This window comes from Diabrotica undecimpunctata, chromosome 6 (assembly GCF_040954645.1).
Source record: "Diabrotica undecimpunctata isolate CICGRU chromosome 6, icDiaUnde3, whole genome shotgun sequence".
Classification (NCBI taxonomy): Eukaryota; Metazoa; Arthropoda; class Insecta; order Coleoptera; family Chrysomelidae; genus Diabrotica; species Diabrotica undecimpunctata.
This window is the reverse complement of record NC_092808.1, coordinates 30,840,217-30,865,423: the sequence shown is the minus strand read 5'-3', so window position 1 is coordinate 30,865,423 and position 25,207 is coordinate 30,840,217. Positions and strand designations below refer to the sequence as shown.

The window sequence follows — 25,207 nt, the reverse complement described above, 5'->3', positions numbered from 1 at the left end:
AGATATCTTTAACTAAATTTAAACCAACACGTTCTCCGGAAGTATCATTTGTCGTCGTTTCTTCTTTGGTATGTTATAAATGCAAATAAATAGCCATTTTCTGAACAAGCCAAAGTCCAAATCTTTATTCCTCTCTTTATCGGCTTCTTGGGCATATATTGTTTTAGACTGGTACGCCCTTTAAAAGCAACCATGCTTTCGTCTACTGCAACATTTCGGCTTGGTTTAAACGATCGGCAAAATGTACTAGAGTAGTGTTCAATGAGTGGACTCACTTTGTACAGTTTATCATAAGCTGTGGATCCACGAGGCGGCATGTTGTGATTGTCATTTAGGTGCAAAAGCCTGAGTATTTTTTAAAATCTTTTGAGAGGAAATATTTCTGCTATTCTGTTATTGTGAAAATAAGGATTACGTGACCAATATTTGCGCAGGGTTGGTAATGTATTAATTCCCATTATAATTAAAATACCAATAAATGCCTTAAGCTCCTCCACTGTTAAATCTAATTGTTTCCCATTTTGTTCGGCATATAGATTTGATTGTTGAACAAAAAAGTTCATAAACTAAGGTGTTAAAAGTTTTTCAAAAAACGTAATTGGCTCCTCGGACTCAACCTCAATCTGTAATCGGCAGTGAAATTAAATTCATTGAACCTCTTAGTGGGGACGGCAGTCTTAGTCCAAGAAGAAAATGGTTCAGTAGTATTTTCTACTCCTTCTTCACTTTCATGGGAAACCAGTGGAAGCTGTGAAGGAGGCATGAAATTAGGATCGTCCACTGAGTTATCGGAATCCAAGTCACCTTCTATATTATCCTCTGATAAATTTAAGTGAATGTTTCGTTTTCGAGGTAGCTGTGGTGTAGAAGTACCTGAGGATGTAGGTGTGCATAAAGATGATCTATTATTAGTTGTATCAGAAACTTCGTCTAAATCATCATCAGCATCGGAATCTTTATTAACATCGGAGTTCTTGGCTTGCTCATCAGTAATTCCCTCCAATTCTTCTAACAGTTCCGCTGGCATTAAAGGCTTTTTCCAAAACCATGTTGAAAAACTTCGCTTTTCTTCCATAATTTTTAACAATCCTGGAAAATAAACCCAAATATAAAAAAATTATTTATATTATTTTACCTATATTTATTTTTGTGAACCCTCTTTTAACCGCCTTAGGACGACACTGAAATCTAATTAGTATTGAAGCTTTGTCATTTTATAGAAAAAGGTAACAGAAAGTATAAATACTTCGATTTGATTAGCAATTTGACAAAATAAACCATCAAGTAGGTACATATTTCTTTAAAATCTTACATAAAAATTTCAACTGTTTTTTGAAAAATGCAAAAATTTTCCTGGCGCAACAAAACATTTAAGTTTCAAGGGCAAAAAACAAATCTAAGGAATATAGAGATTAACACTGTGTACTTGGAAATCGCAAACTGTTTTTAAATTTTTTGAAAAGAAAAATTATATTTTGTATAATTTTTTTCCCAAAAGAAAATTTTATTTGAATAACTCGTTTTTTTTAATATTAAAATTTTTTGAAATATACTTTCAAGAAATGTACAGTTTAAACATTAAAATGAACTTACCTGGATTTAGTAGGGAAAACGCCAATTACCTCAAGATTACATGGACTTTGACCGTCTGGCAATACTGCCCCATTAACTACATTTTAGCTAAACTTTAACAAAGAAATAGTCTGTATACTTTATTATTAGTTGTGTAATATTCAAACTGCTATCATGGGGTGATTGTATGTTTTTTTTTCTATAATAGGTTACAGACTGCAAATAATTTTTCAAATAATTTAAACATCACGAGAAGCAATGAGATTGGTTTGTACCACACCAGGAAGACAGGAAGACGTGACTTCGTTCATACTTCTGCAATTTTTCTTAGTCTACGCATGTACATTACACGAACAGCAGAAACATTTCCTATATTAGTCACTTTGGTTATAATCGAACCCATGAGCTTTCCTAGGGTTTATTTTTCTTTTTCAGAAGTTACTTCTTTCGTTGTTACAATTTTACAACGTCAATTGAGTGATAACAATTGTTTCCACAGCTAATCTGACCATAGATGGGTTTCAGTTGAACAGGCCTCGTATATATATGATTATAAAAGGGCGATAATTATGTTGTATGGTTAACGTTATCTATGTGAACACGTACGTCATCCATGTTTTTTTCATAGGAATTTTTGAAAGGTATTTTAATTTTAAATTTCTTTCCAACCATATCAATAATTTTAAGTAATTCAGAATTTTGGAGTTCCACACATTTTTATTATTACAATAATTAATAATCTGGTTTATTAATCTCAAGTTCAAAGTAAATTTTTCAAATTGATGACCTTGAGCTAAAACACAATGAAATAGCTAAGCTCGAAACGTATGCATTCTTTGAGATCTTGTAGATTTAGTTGTTCAATCTTGTATATTTTACTGTTTAAATATTTCCATAGAGACAGTTAAAACTGGCGACCTCGGTGGCTGAATTCACCTACATAACAAATGTTCCCCAGATAGTTTCTCGCAGAAATTATATTCTGTAACAGAAATTTTGCAGAAATTCCAAGTATTGAACATTTTCTTGTTAGTGTTTCTTTAAAAATGGATTCAAACCGAATAATTTTCCAGGTGGTACATACATATCAATTGCAAAAATTTGTTGTATGGGCAGATTGTCGATAGTTGGATCCATAATGTAATTAGGTATTTTTTGTTAACGAAAAGTTCTAGATAAAAAAAAGGCCAGGAAACTACAGAGATATAAACTTGTTAAATTAAAAGAACTTATGAATCGGAGGATAAGCTTAGCAGATGAACAACAGAGTTTTCGTACTGGAAAATGGTGCACAGATGCAATATTTGTCATAAAGCAAATTACTGAGAAATGTCAAAGATGTAATCCATCTTCTATATTATAGAGAAGTTCCCCTCAATATCATAAAAACTATTAAAAACATTTACCAAAATAACAAAACGGAAGTCAGAATAGACGGACAACTTACAGAACCTATAGAATTAGGCAGCTGAATAAGACAGGATAAATAGACTCATTGAGCGCTATGCTCTTCAATTTAATTATGGATGAAATCACCAAGAGTATCAACAAAGGAAGAGGACACAGAATGGGAAAAAAAAGAAGTAAAAATACTCTGTTACGCAGACCACTTGACGCAATATTGATAGCCCAAAATGAAGACAGTCTGCAAAGACTGGTCCATATATTTAACATAAGTGTAAAGGAATAGAAATAGCAATAGAAATTGATGGCGTTAGTATTGAACAAGTACCTAATAGAAATAAAATACCTTGGAATTACACTGTTGAGCTATGGAGACCTGGACAAAGAAGTGTGAGATCAAGTACAAAAAGCAAATAGGACGCCTTAATGACGAATATGGCGAAACAAACTTATTAACACTGAAATGAAGTGAAAAATTTATAAAGCTGGTGTAAGACAAATAATGACATATGCCTCAGAAACAAGAGCCGACACAGCCACAACACTAAGGCTACTGGAAACGACAGAGATGAGAGTACTGGGAAGAATTACAGGAAATACGCTGAGAGATCGAAAGAGAAGTAAAGACATTAGAAGAAAATATAACGTACAGTGTATAAACGAATGGACATTAAATAGAAAAAAAATCGGTTGCCTGTAAAGTCGGTTTTACGGGCGAAGATTTTACGTGACAACGTCTTTTTCTCGGTAGAATATTTATTGATATGAATATTATTAAATTACACAATAGGAACAAGGAATTGAATGAAAATAAGAATTGCACAAATTTTAACTATAGAAATATATTTTGTTTACTAAAACATTGTACATGTAAACTTAAACTTAACTAATTTCTATTTGAGTGATTTTGTTGAGGATAGGACGATGATAGGAGAAATAGCATCGCACCAGCGGACCGATCATGTTTGAGTGGGAGAGAGACGCAAGGCATTCGCCGGTCCGGCGGGCCTCTCTCTCGTTCGGTGACTCATCGTAACAGACGTGAGCGGGCGTTACACTTTTTCATGAGTGACTCCGAGCCACAACCTAATTTAAGACGTTGTCACGTCAAAAAAAAAAATTGAATAACCAGATAAGCAGAATGGGGAAGACTCGTGTGGTCAAAATAGCAAGAGATAAATCACCAATCGGTAGAAGAAGTATCAAACAACCGCGCAAGAGATGAAGTGACAACCTTTCATAGAGGTATTAATCCGCCAATGAACAAGCAGAATTGCTTATAAAGAGAAAGAAGAAGAAGAAGAAAAGTTCTTGTAATTACTAGCGATGGTATTAATTGTGCATTGACTGATTGTATTGACAATATTCAATAGTAAGACGAAGATCATTTAATGTTTTAACATAATGTGTTGCTACGAATTATCCTCTGAATATTTGTCAGTATTTAAAATATTGTCAACAGCGCTGGATTGCAGGAAGACCCAACAGTCAATTACCTTCACGGTTATCAAATTTGTCGCCGTTAGTTTATTTTTGTGGTTATACCTAAAAAATTAAATTTTATAGAACACAACAAGCATTTGAGCCTCTTATGGGGCAAAGATATTTTGATTTTGTACAAAATGAGTTTCTACTCGTTCTTACAGACATTTTTCAAAATGAAAATGATCGTAATGGGCCAGATCAAAACGTATGGTTTCAGCAAGACGGTGCACCTGCATACTTTGTACTTGTTCGTGATTTTTTAAACAGATATTTTCTAAGAAATCGATTTTTTCCTATGGGTTTACTTGAAATTAAAAGTTTACATCCATCAACCATAACATGGGGAATGGTTAGCAGAAACATTTATTATTAAGTCTTTTTTTAAAAACCGTACTCTGTTAGATAAAATTGCCTTATTAAATAACCACGTTTTAACTAACACGTACTGGTCAAAAAAACCTTCTCCTCCATTATGTATGGCTTTTAGAAATACAAGTAGTTATAATAGTAATTTAAAAAGAACTATTTCAGTCGAAAAATTTGAATTCATTGATATGTTGGAACCACTAGAAATTAATATTCCTGTATATAATGAAAATTTGTTGATAAGTAAAAATATATTAAGCGCCTGCATATCAAATCTGTCAGATTTTCTGGAATTATATACTGATGCATCAAAACAAAATAATGGTACGGGATGTGCATTCTATATACCCTCAACAAACGTTCAAGAAAAATTCAAATTGAATAATAATACTTCCATTTTTTCTGCAGAAGCGATTGGTATTATTAAAGCCTGCGATTATGTCGAAAAAAACAAGTTAAAAAAAAATACATTTTTTGAGTGACTCCTTATCTGTTCTTAAATGAATCGCTAACCCAATTAATGTGATGGCTACTGATACAAATCCGTTTATTAGAGAATTAAAAGCAAGAATTCATAAATTAAAAAAAAGTCAATACGAATTAAAATTCACTTGGGTAAAAGCTCATATAGGACTTCGTGGCAATGAAGTTGCAGACTCCTTAGCCACAGAAAGCGTTACAACTGGAGAGCATGTCAACAACAATTTAGGTGGTCAGGAATATTTAATGATATCTAAGAGTAATTTTAAGGCAAAATGGGAATTGCATTGGAAAAACTATTGCTGTAATAACCTCACACGATATACACTATTACATCCAAGTATTCCGACAGATTTGTGGCACCAAGAATTTGATTTTACAAGAAATGATATTGTGACCATTTGTAGGCTAAAATTCGGACATGCAAGCTTCCCTCAACACTTATATAAAATCGGTGTAGTCAACACCGAACTTTGTGAAACTTGCAATATGGTTTGCGACTTAGATCACATTTTTTTTTGCTTGTAGTAAATTTGAAATACAAAGACAAGAACTTATTAATAGTTAATAGTAATAATCTACTTTATTTGATATGTCTAATTCGCTAGGTGCGAAAAGTAATCCTAGTTCCTCTCCCATCGTAGTCTTCTTTTAATTTCCAGAATTGTAGTGTATTTAGTTTAGTTAGAATAGGTTAATTTAAGTGAACGTTATTACACATTTGCTGCTGGCTGGATGGGCACTTAGCCCGATTGCCAAGAAAAAAAAACCATAACATGTACAAGATTTAAAAAATAGAATTATCGACTTTACACTACATGATTTATCATGTGATTTGTCACATGATTTGGTCATGGAGTGAAATTTACATGTTTACACTGTGTGATTTGTCATAAGATTCTGTCAGAAGCATTGTCATGCGGCTCGTCATAGCTCGTCACAGGAGAATAGGATGGTACCTATTCCGCATAATAAAACCATATGATTTTCGGTAATATCTCTTCATGTAATACCGGTAACACCAACATATTCAAATATCGCGCCTTATTATTGTGTCATTATAATAGACATTCACGCAATTGTGTGTCGGAACGTTTAAAAGGTTTCACTTTATATAGAAGTTCGTCAAAAACTTGTGACGACTTGCGACAAAAAATTGGAAAACTTGCTGAGTCTTCGAATTTTAATTGCCTTAACACTAAATTTGATATACTCCGTCCATTATTTCTTCGTAAGAGCCACCTGCGAGCCCAAGAGGCGTATAATATTTTTTTCTTACTATTATCTGTACGCAGTTGTTGCCGGCATAGTATTATTATGAAAAGGCAGGAAGCCAATACAAACAAAGATGCCTTTCTCATTATACAAAGGCATCTTTGCCTTTCTATAATGATATAGATATTTATATGACCAGAAACAAACGGCAAAAGCGACATAACCTCACTATCACTCTTAAGTTACAACTTATCATTCGGTGTAAACACGATTTTTTTAAACATAGAAACGAGGAATTATAACCAATCTCATATGATATTGGGGGCTATGATGTATCATTTACGTAAATAATTACATACTAGTGTAAAATTCAGAAAACGTACATCATATTACAGTTCTCAAAACATAATGTGTAAAAACGGTATGATGTATCATACCCTGCGTTGCTATGCGTAAAATGACCAAGCCACAGCAGAAAATTACATAAAACGTTATTTTCGGTTCTGTCATATCCTGAAGATCTGTCAGATAATTCAAATTAACCTAACTTTTGGCTTCTTGTTTGTTTTTGAAAAAATGGATTTTGTAAATTTGTTATTACTCAATGAATTGAATGATGTGGCAGAAAGAAATTATGTAAATGTAGAGCAACTTCAGTTACGGGACACCAGTAACCCATTTGAAATAGATAACCAGCTCTAACTAAATTGCAATAGAATTAAAGGTTCTCTCCCTACTTAATTTTGTAGGAAATGAAAGTTACCAAAAATGTACTGGTAACAACCTGTTATTTTCAATGGAACAAAGTACATTTAGTAAAGTATTAACAGAAATAGCTGCAGGGATAGTGGAACACTTTGTGCCAAAATGGTGAAAAAGATGAAGTACAGCCTGTAGTTCTCATAGAAATGATTCTAAAGGAGGCAAATCAAAACAATGGTTGGGTGTTGGAAGCACAGAGAATAAGAAGTGTTGTTGCTGCAAACTTTGTGTAGTGAAACAAAAACTTATTAATATTTTCATAATTTATTTATTTCACAATGATAAATAGTGATATAGTTTTATAATCAAATATAGTTTAGTAATATAATTTTACAATTTAGTGATATTTCATTATTTTATAATATATATGATAGAGTTTTATAATCTAGTATAGTTTAGTGATATAAATGTTAATATTTCAATTAATTACATAAAGCTCAAAACAAACAATCTAAAACATATTACTAAGTGGCTCAAAATTTTTTTAAACTGTTTAGATAATACGAAGATATATATTGCTGCACACTGTATTATAACATATTAAATTAAAAATGTTTATATATTGTTAAAAACAAAAACATAAATCATGTATGTTACAATTAATTACAAAAATTATACAACACTAACAAAATAAAAATATATTACAACCTGGCTCAAAAGTTTTGAAAGCCCTTAGAGAATATAAAGAAGTGTTATCGCTGCAAATGTTATGTTATAAAATATTTAAATAAAAATGTTTATCCTCAGTTTATTTTATAATTATATGATTTATATTTATACAAACTTTGTGTTATAAAATTGTTAAATAAAAATGTTTAAAAACATAAAACCCGTATGTTACAATTAATTGCAAAAAGTTCAAAATAAACAAATTTAAAATATATTAAAAAGTAGTCCAAAATTTGTTAAAATCCTTGGAAAATTAAAACATACAAGTAAAGAATACAATTTCAAAAATTAACGCAAACCTAAAATATACCACAAAGTAAACCTACAAATACACCTAAAATATACTACTACAAAGAACAAGGTTTGTAGCACAGGCATTACAACTTTGGGTTGTATAGAACCTTTGTGGAACCTGACATAAAATTCATTAAGGTAGCATACCTTACATGGATAGAGCAGAGCATTTCATCAGGCAAGAGGTAGGTGCAACAGTTGGAAAGGTTTTTGACAGAAGAGGGCTGATGGGACAATAAACCAGAAGAAAACCAAGACTTAGGTATCAAGACAATTTAGAAGATGATTTAACATCTATTGGAGTTAGAATGTACAGAAGAGTTGGTAGACACAGGGGTGAATAGAGAATTGTCCTAAAGAATTATTTGCACAAGCACAGAGTTTTACATTATAGCCTTGTTAAAGCTGGAAACATATATTCCTGTGTTGCATTGATGTTGAATAATGATAATGGTAAAACAAACTAAAATATATTACAAAATGGTCCAAATGTGCTCATAACCCTTAGAGAATATGAAGAAGTATTATTGCTGCAAACTTCGGTGTTGTAAAATAAAAAAAAAACAAGTTGTTAAATAAAAGTGTTTATAATTAGTATATTTCATAATGGTAGGTAGGTATTTATGTTACAATTAGTTACAAAATCAAAAAGAATAACACAAAGATCAAGACAAAACAAAAAATCTGAAACATATTACAAAGTGGCTAAAAAATTTTGAGTTATAAAACTGTTAAACAAAAATGTTTATATTCAGTTTATTCCATAATTATTGAGATATAATTTTATAAAGGATATGTTTATAGAATTTTAAATAAAACTATTGCATTTTTAATTTTTACAGGTTGACTTCCTTTTCCTTCTGAAAAATATTATACACCATAATAAACATGATACATCAATAATTAATCTTTACTTTTAAACTCCAATGTATTTATAATCTGGGGCTCCCCAAGATGAATCTTTGAAATGAGTTGCAAAATCTTCCACTCATTGAACACCTAAAAATTTAGCATTTATTAAATTTGATAGTAACAGAAATTAATCTTCTTACATGTCTTCATTGTTCTCCTGTTTTTTAGGGCCACCATCTACTGTATTTACCATGATAGCAAATTCCTCTAACAATTGGGCTATTTTCTTAGCCTTCCTTGACTATTTTGCCAGTAAGCACTATTTATTTTTATGAAGTCTAACATCACTTACAATTGTTTCCTGGTTGTTTTCTTTTTAATTGAAGCCATTAGTTTATTTTATTATACTTATAAAAAAATAGTAACTTGTTTCCACAAATTACATACAATAACATAACCTAACTAAGAGCGAAAACGGCACCTAATTTTAGACAGCTTAAAAATTACATTTACATATAGATAAATTACATATCAAGGTAGGCAACCCGTTATACGTAGTTCTTACATCATACCGATTTGAAAATTTTTACATAAATGTGTTAAAATCGGAGTTTACAGCATGTAATTATTTCACATAAACGATACATCATAGCCCTCATTGTCATATGAAAAATCATGTAGTGATAAGTCGACTTTAAATTGGAAATTCGTAATATAACTTTAGAAATGATCCACAATGTTCAAGAAGATTGTCGTCGTTGGTTTAATTACTGCTAAGAGTTAGGTGGGTGTGGCCATTTGAACATTTAATTTAAGCATTTGTATAAAATTTTGTCATAGAAATGAAAATATAACATTTGTTCTAAGTTTTTTTTTTATTTTAAACAATAAGAATACACCCAATCTACAAGATTAATCAGCATTTTTCTTTAACCTAATTTTCCTAAGATTGTTTGTCAGCTAGATATCACCTGGTCCATTATAGCTTTTTTTGACATGAAATGCCCATTTCTTTGTTGTGGCTACACAACACAGCTCTGACTCTGCTTTTCACTAACTGTGATACACTCTGTGTTTAAATAATTAGATGTGTTTATGTTTATATCACTGATTAGATGAATAGAAAATTGTATAACCTTCTAAATGAGCTAGATCATAAAAAACATTATAGTTTTTTTTATATATAACGTAGCAAAATCTTTAAAAAAGAGATTTTACATGACTCCAGAGCAGTTAAAATATTTTGGAATATTTCTTTTATATTTACACACTTCATGATCACCGCCATGTTTCTTTTTTGTTCAAAGACGAAAACTATCTTGCTATACTGCTAGTACTCTTCATAAAAATATGTGCATGCCTTGTATTTATAAAGAAACAGTTATGGTACATAGTTCTATAATCATTACCAATGTAATTGTACGTTTTTATTCATATGCAGGAAGTACTCATGCAATCATTATTTTATAATTCGGTGTCTGATAAAATTACGCCGTGTCTTCCAAAGCACTTCCTTTCTATATTCTTAATTATATCATTTGTTATATGTGATTGGAATGGCATATTTCTATTCAGAACTCTGTGCCTTTTGTCTGATATGTTTTAGATAATTTTCGTCCTGTGTTCAATACGATTGATATAAAAGTAAATCTGTTTAAATCTAGCTAACCGGATTATAAAGAAAACTGTTTATTTTTATTGTCTACTCACATAATAGTTCTAACAGTAAACAAATGGTATACAAATATTCATTCAGTAAAATTCACATACGAACAAAAATACCAGGTAACAACAAAAGTGATCGTGAATATTTTGATAATAAAAGTATTTTATTATGTCAAGTTATGACAAATGCTTTGTTAAAATTTTTCATCTATAGTCCATCTAATTTACAAACCGTTGCACGTCATCGGCGTCATAGCCCGTGACGTCACATGATACCAACACGAAATATTTAGGCGGTAGGTGTGTTCTTTTTTAGAATCACTTTTCCGAGTACACTGACATTACAGCCACTAGACATATTTTATTATATACGCGTAGAACTAATATTTAAAGATTTCTATTAATGTTAACTTAAAGAAATAGACAGCAATATGTTTCATTTAATTTGTATAAATGCATTATAAAGCATTTTTATGAAGAACATTTGTTCGGAACACACTGTAACTGTAATCGAACGAAGGTGAAATTTTGGCATAAATTGGTAACACCTATTTGACAGTTGCGGTGTTGACACTTTTTGTACTTTATTATTTTAAATTTTAAAGTGAATACCTCTTGTTTTATATTTTTACCTATTTAATAAAATCTGTTCTTTTTAGAACAAAATTAGTGTGTTTTATTTTAAAAAATGTCACGTAAGAATTTAAATAGTCGTTGTAAAGAGTATAATAATATTTGATTTAAAATGGATTGAGGATTTTTTTATACTTTGGCAACTATGTCAACTTCGATCTCTGACGTAGATAATGACGTGCGACGGTTTGTAAATTAGATGGACTGTAGTATTATATTCTCTCATACATTGACAATTAATTGGATGATCTTTATCTCATCTACTTCTAAGAATAGTGATCTGGTACTCGATAACTTCAGGATTGAACTATTAAATTCTTGAAAGGTGTTTTTTTTTTATCCCGACTACGTCTTCCTTCGGTTTTAGTCGCAAAAATTTATATTCAGTTAGATTATTTCCTTAATTGAAGACTCTGCAGCAACATGGAGTTATGTGTGATTTTTTTATGCTTCGAAAAACATAAACTTCTAACAACTTGTTGGTTATACATTTTCGCAGTTTTTTTAAAAGAATGTTACGTTTTTCTATGAGTTCACGAATTAAGTGAAGTACACGTATTAAACTAATTTTGCTTATCTCACTACAAAAAAACTCACTAATAATAACTAAATAACAAATATCTCATGAATAAATTATCGTATTTCGCAACACTTTTCTAGTCACATAAAACAGGTCTCTTCAAAGTGATGCCGTAGCTGTTTTTATACACGATCCAATATTCTAGATATCGCCAGCGAAGTCATGAACGCCGAGTCAGCACTTTCAATACGAAATTACAGGAAAATATCGCGAATACCATTGATATAACGCTAGGTAGATTTTTCGAGATATTACAGGGCCGTAATTACAGTCACATAATATCGCCCCTTTCTTTCGGTCTATTCGCCCCGTATCTGCATCCCCTTCCTTAAAGCTAACGGGAGTGGATTTCTGATCGAACCTAACCTTCATCCGGTCACTAGTGAGTTGTAGCTTATTCCTGGAGAATCGTGGACCTTAAACAATCGATCTTTTAGGCCGCTGACATACTCGGGGAGTGACTTTTGCTCCGCCTCTCCGTCTGGTAGATTGCCATATAGGAGATCGATGGGAAGCTTCATCTCTCGACCAGTCAATAACATTGCTGAAGTGTAACCAGTTGCTTCATGGTGGGAGCTACGGTAGGCTAGCTAGCTGGTTGTTGATGGTCAGGTTATGTATTTTTACCATGCCGTCGGACTGAGGATAAAGCGGTGTCTTTCTAGTCTTCTTAATTCCCAGCAAAGCCATCATGATCTTCCAAACTTCCGATTCGAAGTTGAGCCGCTGATCAGAATGAAGCATAAGTCGGAAACAAGCCCCCATGTCGGGAAACGATATTCAAAAGCAGGACCTCGCCAACTGTGATTGCTTCTTTGTTGGGTACTACTTCTGGCCATTTGGAAAAATAGTCCATAGTAACCATCAAATATTTCCTAATGTTATTACTGGAAATGGTCCCAGAATGTCAACAGCAACTCGTTCCCATGGAGTCCCGGTGATGTATTGTTGGAGTTTTCCCCTAAGTCTCGTTTTGTTTCCCTTCTTGGATGGACATAGGTCGCATCGTTTGCACCATTCTTTAACAACTTACCGACATTTAACCCAATAATACCTCTCACGTACTCTAGCCAGAGTCCTATTTATCCCAGAATGCCCCTGAAGCGGCTATCATGGAGTTCTGCACGTACGTCCTTAACACATGACTTTATGACAAGAACAACTTGGGATAATGTTCTTGTTCCATTTAGACTTTTTCATTTACGAGTGATAACGTTATCTCGCAAACACAAGGAATCCCATTGAAGCAAATAGTAATTCACTGCTTGCCCATATTTGGTAATCTCCTGCCACTGTGAAGATCTGGATCTTTGTTTTGTTCAGCCTAGAGGATTACTTTGGCTAGAGCATCTTCGTCACTTCCATCCTCTAGGGTTTTTAACTGTAGAATCTGGTCGCTCACTGTAGAATCTGACAAAGAATTCTTCTTGTCACTCGCAGAGTCGGCATTTCCTCTATTTGCATGGTCTTCTAGAGAGGCTGTCGGCATTTTCATGGCTTCTTCCCGCTCGGTGACAAATTTCAAAATCATAGGTCTGTAATTTCTCCAGCCATCGAGCTATCTGGCCTTCAGATGTCTTGAAATTGAGGAACCATTGCAAGTCTGAATGGTCTGATCTTATCAAGAATTGCCTACCATAGAGAAACGAATGGATTCTACTGCTTTAACGACCGCCAATAACTCCTTTCTGGTGACACAGTAGTTTATGTCCGCTTTTCCCAGAGTTTTACTAAAGTATCCTATGACGTGTTCCTCACTCTCCTGCACTTGCGGAAGCCCCACCCCGATGCCATTTTAAGAAGCATCAAGCACGAAAAGACCCTGCTTTTTCGGATACACCAGAATTAGAGCCGTTGTCAATTTATGCTTAAATGTGGTGAAGGCAAGCTGGCAGTATGGTGTACAGTAAAATGACAGCTTCTTCTCGGTCAGGTTCTGGAGAAGTTTGGCAATCTTTCCAAAATCTTTCACCAAGCGACGATAATAACTGTAAATGCCAAGGAAACTTCGAACATCGCCTTTGTTTCTTGGTGTGGGCCATTTTTGTACTGCTTCAATTTTTGCCAGGTCTGCTGCAACTCCTGAGGATGAAATTTCGATCCAGCCAATGCACTAAGGGTATCGTCAATACGAGGCAGTGGGTGGCTGTCTTTCTTGGTGATGGCTATTAATCTTCTGTGGTAGACACAGAAACTTGTGGAACCATCTTTCGTAGTTACCAACACCACTGGAGAAGACCAGGGGCTACTTGACTCTTTAATGCCATTCTCCATCCGCATATCTTCAAGAATGGCATAAACTTCTTTTTGTTTTGCAAATGGGAGACATCTTGGTGCCTGTCTTATGGAGTGTTTATCCGATGTCAGACTAAGTCAGTGCGACCAGTTATTTTTCCTTTAAAGAAGGTGTCACTTTTGTTTTTAATGAACTCTTCTGCTTTTTGGTATTCGTCTTCGGATAGATGGCCCCGTGACGTCTTTTGATGTTCCAACAGTTCAGTGGAAAGTTGGTATGTAATCCGGTAATAATCTTTTTTGAAAACGATTTCTGGAGTAGAAATCGAAACGTCAAACATTAGTTAGTTAAAAATGTAATTTTTATTACAATCAATTGTAGCTTAATCTCACATAAACATAATGTTTTACTTATTATTATATTACAATTTTACAAAATTGGTTTACAAAAACAATATATTATTTTTTACCGTAAGTGCCAAAAAAATAGACCACAAAATTGAAATGTCATGAATGAATAGCCTTTGGACAATTTATAATGTTCTGGTTGGCTGAGTCCATATGAATTTGTGTAAATTTTGGCGAGAGAATTATCTAATTATAGTGATTTTGTTTTATTTCCCAATTTTCTTTCAGTTTCACTATATTTTTGTTCAGTTTTTTATGATTTTTTTTTGTCTAGCAGTACTTAGTTAATTAATGTGTGCTATTCATTAGGAAATTTTACAAGTATTGAAATATTCCATTAGTAAAATAAAAAAGTGAACTCGATCGTAATTTTAGTCCGAAACTTCCCACGTCCAAATTAAGGAGTACCGAAGTAGTAAGAAAAGAAGGTAAACCATTGTTTATGTTGTACAGCCAAGAATTTGTTTCCCAACCTATGTTATCTTAGTTTTATTAATAATATCATAAAGCAAGATAGAGTGAAAATAAAATCTAATAAAAATAACTGCTTAATTTTTTTATTTTATTTAAATTATTTTTGTGCCTCTATATAGTCACCTCTATAGAGTCTTTGTGATTATATTTGATAGGGTCCAAAACACTTGCTTTAATTAAAATTCATCTCAGGAGGAAAAAAATCGGATACTCAAGGATTTTGGCAAAAAATTATTATCCGTTGTCATTTATAAACAAGGAATTTCACATGATTGAAGAAAGGAAACAACAAAAGACTACAAGCAACCCAGAAACACTCATAAGAAGGGATCCAAAGATGGCAATAATACCATAGGTAAAGGGCTCATCAGAAAAATTAAAGTGGATAGGAAATAAATATAACATCACAACAACATTCAAACCAACTAACGCACTGAGTTAGTTGTTTTGAATCTATCCTATCTTGGGTCTATCCTGTCTAAAACCAAACCCAATAACACACAATAAAGATCAAACAACTGCAATTATAAAATATTGTGTGTATATGTTGTGAAGGCAACAATTTCTACGAGGGAGAAACCTGGAAAGTACAATGGAAAGATGGGTCAATAATCATGAAAGAAATAGACAGGAAAACAAGAAAAACCAAAGAAGCAGCTCTCATCCTACTTAATGAAGAAAAATGTGTAGCAAATCTATCAGCAGAATATAGCAGGATATGGTTGCCAATACTAAAAGAAGTCAACAACAAGAACATACCAACAATAACGGATTATTAAAAAGTCAGGGGCATATCATCTATATTAATAATTGTACTCCATATTAATGCAACACACAATACACAAACGTATAATACATAAACACACATTACACAGGCGCAGAATATGTATTAGGCGTCTATCTATATAAACAAATAATACAAAAACACATAAAATGGTCAGAATTTGATATTCCGAGGGCAAAAACACCAACTCTAAGACTTTTTCAACAAAAACATGGCTTTTGCCTTCAAAATCGAGGCCTAGTAAGTCAATCTCAATTTTAAAACATAACCCAATTATACTATTTTTCAAAGTAAAAACATTACACGTCACGATTTATACAAAGTGACGTCACTTGTATCTAAAATTTCCAGAACATCAACCTTGTCGAATGGTTAAGTGGATGTGCGTGTTTAAGCCCTGGCTCGGTGTACAGAAAAATAAAAATGGCTAACGCAGCAGTTTAAAATTCTAAAACGAATCTGCGGCTTAGACTAGAATATGCTGGTGTCTGATCGGTGATACTCCTTCATAGATCCCTCCTGGAAGGGATATATATATATATATATATATATATATATATATATATATATATAGCAGAGAAATTTTTTTATAAGTTTGTTTTTTTTATGAAACATGGATCTTCCAAAATGGAACAATATGTCGTTCATGGCAAAATAAAGACAAAAGAAGTGTCAGAACCACAAAAACATATGGTAAAAGTTTATTTAGTCACATTAGTCAATTCGTTAATTATATATTATTATTATTAGCATTGGGTTTATTAAGTATATAAAATCTTTCAGTTTTTTTACTCATTTTACTACATTTTAAAAATCCTATTGACTGCTTTATTGTATTCTTAAATAGTTGGCATTTTAAAAATTCCTCACTTAGGTATTAACTTACTATTCTGATGTTTTGGCAACGCTGCTTTTGGGGTTCTGACACCGTAAATCTTGAATGACGTTCACTCATGTTTATATGAAAATTTCTTAAACAACGACTGGTATTATACTTTTCACACAATTTTTATAATAATTTTTTTTTAAGAACGATTTCCGAACTGAAAAACGAAACTCAAATATAATTTAAAAATGTAATTTTCATATAAACATAAACAGTATTTATGTATATTCTTTATTGTTACTATAAATTAATCGATATCCATTGCCGTACATCGCGATAAAAATGTACTACTTGTATAGCTATGTATAGCTTTTACGAAGAAGAACGTATAAATTCAATTGATTTTGCAACATATAATTGAGGTCAGTTGGAAAGTATAAGATTTATTTTATGAACCTACGACACATCTAGAACTCTATAGCGTCCCTTCTAATATTTACAGTTAGTTTTTATCTGAACACCCGACTACAAAAAATAAAACAAAGAAAGCAAAGGAAAAATAAGTGTTTGTTAATAAATCTATTTTTAATTTAAAAAGGTTTTACAGTATAATAAATTATTTTTACGTATTAATAATTACTTAATCTTCTTCAAATCTGTACATTTCATCGATGTGTAAATATTGTGAAATTATCTTGATGTCAAGATAATTATGATGCTGTTTATCAGTCTCATTTTCGTCTTTATTCGCAGTTTGCTTTTTTTACCTATGAGTCCTCTGATTGCTGCTCTGGCTGTTGCTGTTTTTTGGATGGTTGTGTCCACGTGTTGCCTGAAGGTTGCGTGGTCCATAGTGACTACTAGGTATTTCGCTTCTCTTTTCCATTCGATGGAATTATCTTGCACTAACAGCTGTTCCTCTGGGGATTCCCTTTTTTTTAATATGATTGCTTGTGTCTTTTCTTAATTCATTACTATTTTCCATTGGATACAACATTCTTCAATGTTATCCAATGCTGTCTGTAGATTGTTGACCGCTACTTCTAAGTTTCTGTGTTTAGTCGCAATTGCTGTGTCGTCTGCATAAAGGCTGAGTAGTGTTCCTGGTGTACAGTAGGGGTACTCCCTATGGCACTCCAGCCAGTACTTGTCCTATTCGTACCCTGAAGCTTCGGTTGCTCAAGTATGAAGAGATCAGTCTCGTCATGGCCTCACTGTATCCGTAGCCGCTCATTTTGTATATTAGGCCTTTATGCCAGACTCTGTCGAAGGCTTTGCTTACATCCAGGAACGCTGCTCCTGTGTACTGTTTTTCGTTAAATCCAGCTGTTATGTATTATGTCAGTCTAAGTACTTGTAATTCGCTAGAGTGTTCTGCTCTAAATCCGAACTGAGCTTCTGGTATTCTTTCCTGGCTTCGGAATCATGATAACGTGTGCTTCCTTCCGTCGATTTGGGAAGAGCCTGTATCTAAGGACCGCGTTCATTAAGTACTATCGCTTTTACTGGCAGATACTTCAGAGCTCTATTTGAAATTTCATCTAGACCAGGTGCTTTCCTCGGTGAGATATTTTTAATTAGTTCGTTTATTTCTTAAGGAGTGTAGGTGTGATTATCTCCTCTGGTTCTTCGGGCATTTCTTGTTGTTCCTTGACTTCTTCGACGAAGTCTCGAAGAAGTCGAGAAACAACAAGAAATGACCTAAGAACCAGAGGAGATAATCACACAGACATCTCAAGAAATAAACGAACTAATTAAAAATAGCTCACCGAGAAAAGCACCTGCACTACATGAAATTGCAAATAGAGCTCTGAAGTATCTTACAGCAACTCTCAAACGATTCAACGAAGGCAACTCAAAATTGGTATGGTATGGTACGTGAAAGCGTGATGAAAAATGTATGTATTGCTACGAGCTCCAAACGTAAAACCATTCCACGTTATGGGTGTTTCATGACAATACCAACAAAAATAGAACGTGCGCGCAGCGTTGGCAAACACGTTACTAGTTTTTTTTAAAGGAACAGGGCCACGATTTCATTAGAGAATGGCAGAACCTTCAATTGTGATTAAAGAAAATCGGAATCTTTGCATCCTCTTACATCAGGACAATACCAGCCCTCACAAGGCTCGTATAACAGCCGAGTATTTGAAGTCGAAAAACATTGCTTTGGTTTGATTTCGTTGTTTTCCTGAGAATCAAAAACAAACTACGCAGTAAAAGTTTTAATATGCCAGGTGAGGCGGTCGAAGTATACGAAAACTTCATTTCTGAGATATCTATTTTGAAATGGCTATAAATGCTTCGACCGGTTTGTTCGAATGCAAAAGGACATTATCTTGAAGGCGAATACTTTTCCCAAAAATATCGTTCTTCATATCACTTGGCAAAAATTTTAACATAAGCTTCGTAATAAGAAAATATAAATATATAATAACTAATTTTAAAATAAAAAATAAACGATTGGAAGAATAATATAACTAAAATGACCTATTCTCCAGTAGAACACAGACACATTGTGTAAAAATTGAAGAAATAGTTCCCTAATGAAATTATACACGTATCCTATTAAGTGGCCAGTTGAAAAACAAATTCCAGGTAAAATATTCCTAGCTATAATAGCTATTATAGATGAAAGTGGTTGAAAAAAAATATTAGGCATTATCTGCCTTCCCCTGTACACCTACATCTCCAATTTATCGATTCTACTTATTAGGTAAAAAGGTTAAAAACTCTTTACTCAAATATACTTTTTATTGCTCGATAAATTGAGTTGTTAAAATGTAGCTATTAAATCTTTCGATCATTATATTTGTGCATCACCATAAAAGTATATCAAATTAATAATCAAATCGTATACGCGAACAATAATGCATATCTACCGTCTAAAAGTTCGGCGACCTTAATTTGCTAAAAGCTAAAACAAACTCTGTAATCGTGATTTGTTTTTTATTATGCGCAGAAGAATACCTTTCCAAATTCTGCAGGAATTTAGGCGGAACAGAGACCTTGAAGAGGAACCATTGGCTTCTTCTACTTGATGGTCAACGACCTTCGGACTCGATAAAGAAATGCAATAGACGTTCATAGACGTTCGTAGATTAGAAGGGGCATAGGAAAAATTCTATGTTAAGAACATTAAAATGCACTTGCCTAAATGTGAGTGAGAGGCGTAGGACATATTTTTACATATTTAATTAAGCAGTAAAAAGTTTTTTATTTATTTTTTGGCCTATTATTTTCCATAGTTTTCTGTGCATACATAAATTTTAATCAGAGTTTATGTAATAACATTATATTAGTACTTCTATTATTAATATAAAGACCTCATATTTGAGTGCTAGATAGTGTCATTATCTGGCCTGAACTATATATTAGGAAAGAATAATCCTAGAAATGCATTTTTAATGACTAAACAAACCAAATAATAGCCATTCAGCCTTGTGTGATAGGTATCGTAATAAACTTTTTTTCTTTTTTAATAATTAAATTAAAAAAGTTTCCTTTAATTTGAAGCTTTGTTAATAACGATTTTAAGCGTTCTATTACAATTTCCTTTTTACGATCGCTTAAACCTTCTTGATACTTCTTTGGTATTAGCACTAGAGACGGTCACGGTCAGAGATTGCCATTTCTAACATTCTCTGGTATTTGTCCAGTGCCATCGATAATAATAATATTATCTTGAGTTTTTTTATTGTATTGTTGGAAACAATCAGGAATTTTACGGGCCAATGCTATTAAGAACAGTTATCGAATATAAAAGGTCTGCGGGAGACTATCTACATCCGTGTTGCACAGTATATTGTTTAGGAAAGATTTAGCATACTTGGAAAGTTTTGATCATATTTATTGGGAAAAAAATTAAATAGACTCACGCAAAGGTGGAGAATTTTGATAGACAAATAAAGAACATTTTTTTATTATTTGACCTATTTTTTGATTTTTTATGGAATCTATTTCTTTGCTATTCTTTAACTTTTAACACATTCGCGACCAACCTATCTTTAGGACGGTCCAGTCAAACTGATTGTGGTTATACATGAAAGAAACATGCCAAAACCACCGTTTTTCTGGAAGAGTACTATGATTGAACAATGATTATAAAAAAAATGTTTTCGATAATGTCACACATGTGTGACACTGGTTTATAGTAATAATAATTATTACTATAAACTATAACATATAGTAAAACAAAGTTTAATTGTCTTTTCTGTGCCACTCAGCAAAACAGTATGTAATACACAACCCAATGGGCTGTCCATCACTCCCCTTACATTCCTGACATGTGTACCAGGTGACAGCCCTTTTTCTGCTTCCACTGCACTGTCGACATCTTTTCCGCTTATTTTTTTTGTTGTGTTCCGCAACAACTTTTTTGTTCTGTTTGTCCCAATAAATGTTTGATCACTTCCTCTCTAAACTGAAGGTACGACAATCTTGTTTTCTTTGACGTGTTTCTATTTTGATTCAACAACCAGTTGCCATTCCACGTGCAAATATCTACTAAGTGAAAGAAAACTTTCATGTACCATCTCAAATTTTTTCGTGGTGTGCCATAACATGAGGTCATCTGGTCAATTCTGACAATTCCCGACATAAAGGAATTGTAGTCACGTATCATTACTGTCTTCAATTTTTTCTTGCCTCTACGATTTTCAACTTCAACCATTTCGGAACCATGCTTGGATGAAATAATTATTACATTTCTCTTATCTTTCCATTTTAATACTCTGATTGGACCTCTGCTTTGCCATACGACTTCACCTTTCTTTAATTTTTTTGTAATAATACTCTTTGGGTTCCTTTTTCTATTTTTTCGTAATGTTCCACAAACGTAGGTCTTCTTTTCATGTAAAAACTTAGCAAGCTCATAACTGTTGTAATAATTGTCCATGTATATAGTGTGCCCCTTCTCTAAATATTCAGTAACAAGCCTGTTAACTACTTCAAACGCATGTCCATTTTCATTTACTACTGTCCCCTTGCCGCTGTAGAGTAGGAAATTTAGTAAAAATTCATCAGAGCTAGTAATCTCGTAAATTTTTATTTCATATTTACCTACTAGTTTTTTTCGGCATATACTGTCGGAATATTAACCGCCCTCTCCAAAGTAAGAGGGCTTCGTCAAGACTTAAGTTCTCTCCTGGATAGTAAACTTTAAATATATTATTTATAATATGACTCGTAACGTTTTTAATTTCGTGAAGTCGATCTTGAACTTCTACGTCTTCCGGCTTGTAAAACCAAATATTTTGAAGAATAGTTTTTCCAAATATTGAAAAGTGATATAGTTAATCTGTGCTCCAGTATAAACGTAAGGAGGGAAGTTTTATGTTTCCCATTAATATGCAGAGACCCATAATTTTTTTTAAATTAGGGTTTTCTTTACGTGAAGCAACTCTGTGGTTTGTCTACTCTACGATTTTTAATAAAAACTCTTCATCAAATAGTAATGAAAAATATTGTATAGGTGTTGCGTCAACAGGAATTTCTACTTTTATATTCTCTTGTTCAGTAAACTGATGTATCCCAATATCTTCCTCTACATCAAGACAGTCGCCTCATCATTTTCTTGGGCCACATTTTCATTTTCATCGTTCGGCCACCGCCATCATTGTTCGACTCACCTACCATTATTGCTAGTCTCCTCAGTCTCTCTTCCAGAATGAAGAGAATCTTCACTTCCCACTAGAATAAAATATTTCATCATTATGGTCCTCCTCGAAATCATATTCAATATTTTCGGTGTCTCTGTACTCACTAACTTTCCTACTAGCCATCTCGGCCTCTAATTGAAGATCTCGTGTACTTAGATGTCTTTTTGACATAGAAAATACGTCTGAAACAAATAATAAGGGATTACACCGTGTATAAATAAGTTACGTAAGTTATATTACCTGTCTAATTTATACACAATAACGACGCTTTTCGTATTTGACGTTTGCATACGTGTTATAAATTTATAGGTTATTTCTTCTTTTTTTAAACGTCGAGATCATAACCCAGCCATAGCGTGTGAAAGAAGGATTGTCCAGGTGGATTGTGGCCAAATTTAGACCCACTGTGATAAACCATGGTAAAATTATTTTACATTTCATCACGTAAGTTCGGTGTCACACCTGTGTGTCAGCAGTTCTTACGAAAACTGTACCGTCACACATGTGTGACGGTTGGTCGTGAATGTGTTAATAGCTATTTCGAACAAATTGGAAAACTAAAGATAGGCGGCCACTTTCCCATGTTTTTCACTATATAGTAGACACATTATTGTAAAGTAATACCTGTATTCAGTAATGCATGAGATGTACTATTAGCTGTTTTGACACGACTTTATTTTGTTTTATTTAGATATTTGCATCGACCAAATGGCCATTAGCGAAAAATTAATAGATAACATATGTTTATTAAATTTTGTGGTACTTATTACCTAATAATATCTTTCAAGAAATTTATATTGTTGAAATTACAGTCTGCACCTAGGACTTCTAGAAGTGCTGCTGATATCTTGTAGTATGTGTTTTATTGTTAGTGTGGTTTTACAAGTTTCATATCGCGGCGATTCGTACTTTTTAATTAAGTAATCATGCATTAACCTAATATGACCTAGTCTGAGACGCGTTATTATTTTTTTTTGGCTCCTTGAGGAAGGTAATACATTTATTTTATGTGTCTATGCGGGGTTTCACTTGTTTTAACTTTGAATTTGACTCACTCCATGTATTTTTCCACGCACCTAATATTGATTTTTTTTATACAAGCTCTTGTATGAGCTGCTCTTTCATACCGATGTGTTTACAATTTTGGAAAAATCGCTCATTATCGCGTCTTTAGCACTCTAGTCAGGAATTTCGTTGCCTGTTATTCCTATATGGGATGAAATCCAGATGGAATTTATATCATTATGATTGATAAAGGACAGTTTTATTTTTTTTTTAAGCGGGTTTTTCGAAAACAGTTGTCGGATGCTTGGTATGGCACTAATTGAGTCTGTTAAGATAATATATTTGCAGTTTAGTGTCAGATTTGTTAGTTCTATGGCGCGATAGGGAGTATACAGTTCGGCTGTATAGATTGGATTATTAAATATTAGGTAGTTTGAATTTAAGGACCTTTTGTGGAGTGACTGCTGATGCTCCCACACTTTCAGTTGTTTTTGAGCCATATGGGTATGATTTTTATAGCAAAATAATAATTAGGTAAATTAATAAATAATGTTTAGTAAAGCTTTTCTCAAATGCGTAAGTTCAAAGTTATGTGATGGTGTGCGTTGAAGTATTTTTTGTCATCATATGTAGAACCTCAAATACTGTTATAAGCATTACAATCACGTGTTAAAATACGAGGAGATATTTGTCTCACGAGATTTGTAAATAGTAAAAATATTTATTTTTGTGATACCTTCTAGAGAAATGGCTACAGCTTCTAAACGTGCGTGCGGGGGTAGCCTACTTGCGGTTAAACTGCCATTTACAAGAATTGTCACACCGCCGCTTGCTATTTTTTGGTTTACTCAATTTTTTGAAGAACTTTGATAATTACGCAAACAAGATAGTTGTCCTTAAGATTCGTTTCTTGAAAACAAATGATATCTGGTGAATACTCTGTCCGTCGAATTTTTAACATCGGTAAGTTATTATAGTATCCGTTTACATTCCATTGAAGAATTGATTTAAACGTCGCCATTTTTAATTTCTAGTTATAGAATAGTTTTAGTTTTTTTGAGATTCTCGGTCTGTGTCAGGTAAAAGGTCACTTTCGTTGTCGGTAGAGTTTGTCATTGAGATGTTTTGTGTTTTTTTTTGGTACATTTGATTTTGAGAGATCTATCTGTGAAGTTATAAGCATTAATAGTATTCCAGGAAAATCAAGTGCGTAATTTGTTATAGTGGCGATAATATCTGGAAAACCTTGTACATTAATTTTTTTTTTAATTAGTAGCTGATGTTTTCTTGGGTTTTTTATTAGGTTTTTGTTGTCTTGTCTGCTGAGTAATATCTGGTGATGTAGCGCTGTTATTTTCTGCAGGTGTAATGGTATTGGAAACTGAGGATTCTTTTGGTTCGACATTTTCAGGATTTGTACTGTTTGTAATGATTGTAGTTTGTTGATTGGGAAGTTTTTCTGAGGTATCCATTTGTGAAGGGGTGTTTAACGATGTTGAAATAGATGAAGGTGTGGGTGATTGTTGAGGGTTCGTAGGATTTTTATAATAATTAGCGTTCTGATCTTGCTGTTTGTAGCTAAAGCATAGCTAGTTATCTTGGGATACGAAAATTCGATAGGATTTGTTATCGTGATTAATCAAAGTAGATTCTGGTAGATGATTTATAACAGGGTTGATAAAAACTTGTCTTCTAAAACTATAAATATGATTGATCCGTCAAGGTAGAGCTAATACTAAGAGAGGTCATCGATGACATTAGTTTAAGACCTAGATTTTCTAATTCTTTAACAAGAATATCATGGCGGATTGATAGGCATACATTTGATAGAATTAACC

The 25,207-nt window shown here is 33.0% G+C and overlaps 1 protein-coding gene and 1 long non-coding RNA gene across 4 annotated transcripts in view; one reads left to right on the top strand and one right to left on the bottom strand.

Moving 5' to 3' along the window:
* CrebA (Cyclic-AMP response element binding protein A) overlaps positions 1–25,207 on the top strand; it is a 440,191-nt gene that overhangs the window by 352,400 nt on the left and 62,584 nt on the right. The window lies entirely within an intron of this gene.
* On the bottom strand, positions 8,929–9,406 carry LOC140442618 (uncharacterized). Of its 2 annotated transcripts, none has more exons than XR_011951082.1 (3): positions 9,300–9,406; positions 9,162–9,246; positions 8,929–9,107 (listed from the first exon to the last, which is right to left on the bottom strand). It is a non-coding gene; the product is annotated as an uncharacterized lncRNA (long non-coding RNA). The 2 variants fall into 2 exon arrangements; XR_011951083.1 differs by having other exon boundaries at positions 9,057–9,104.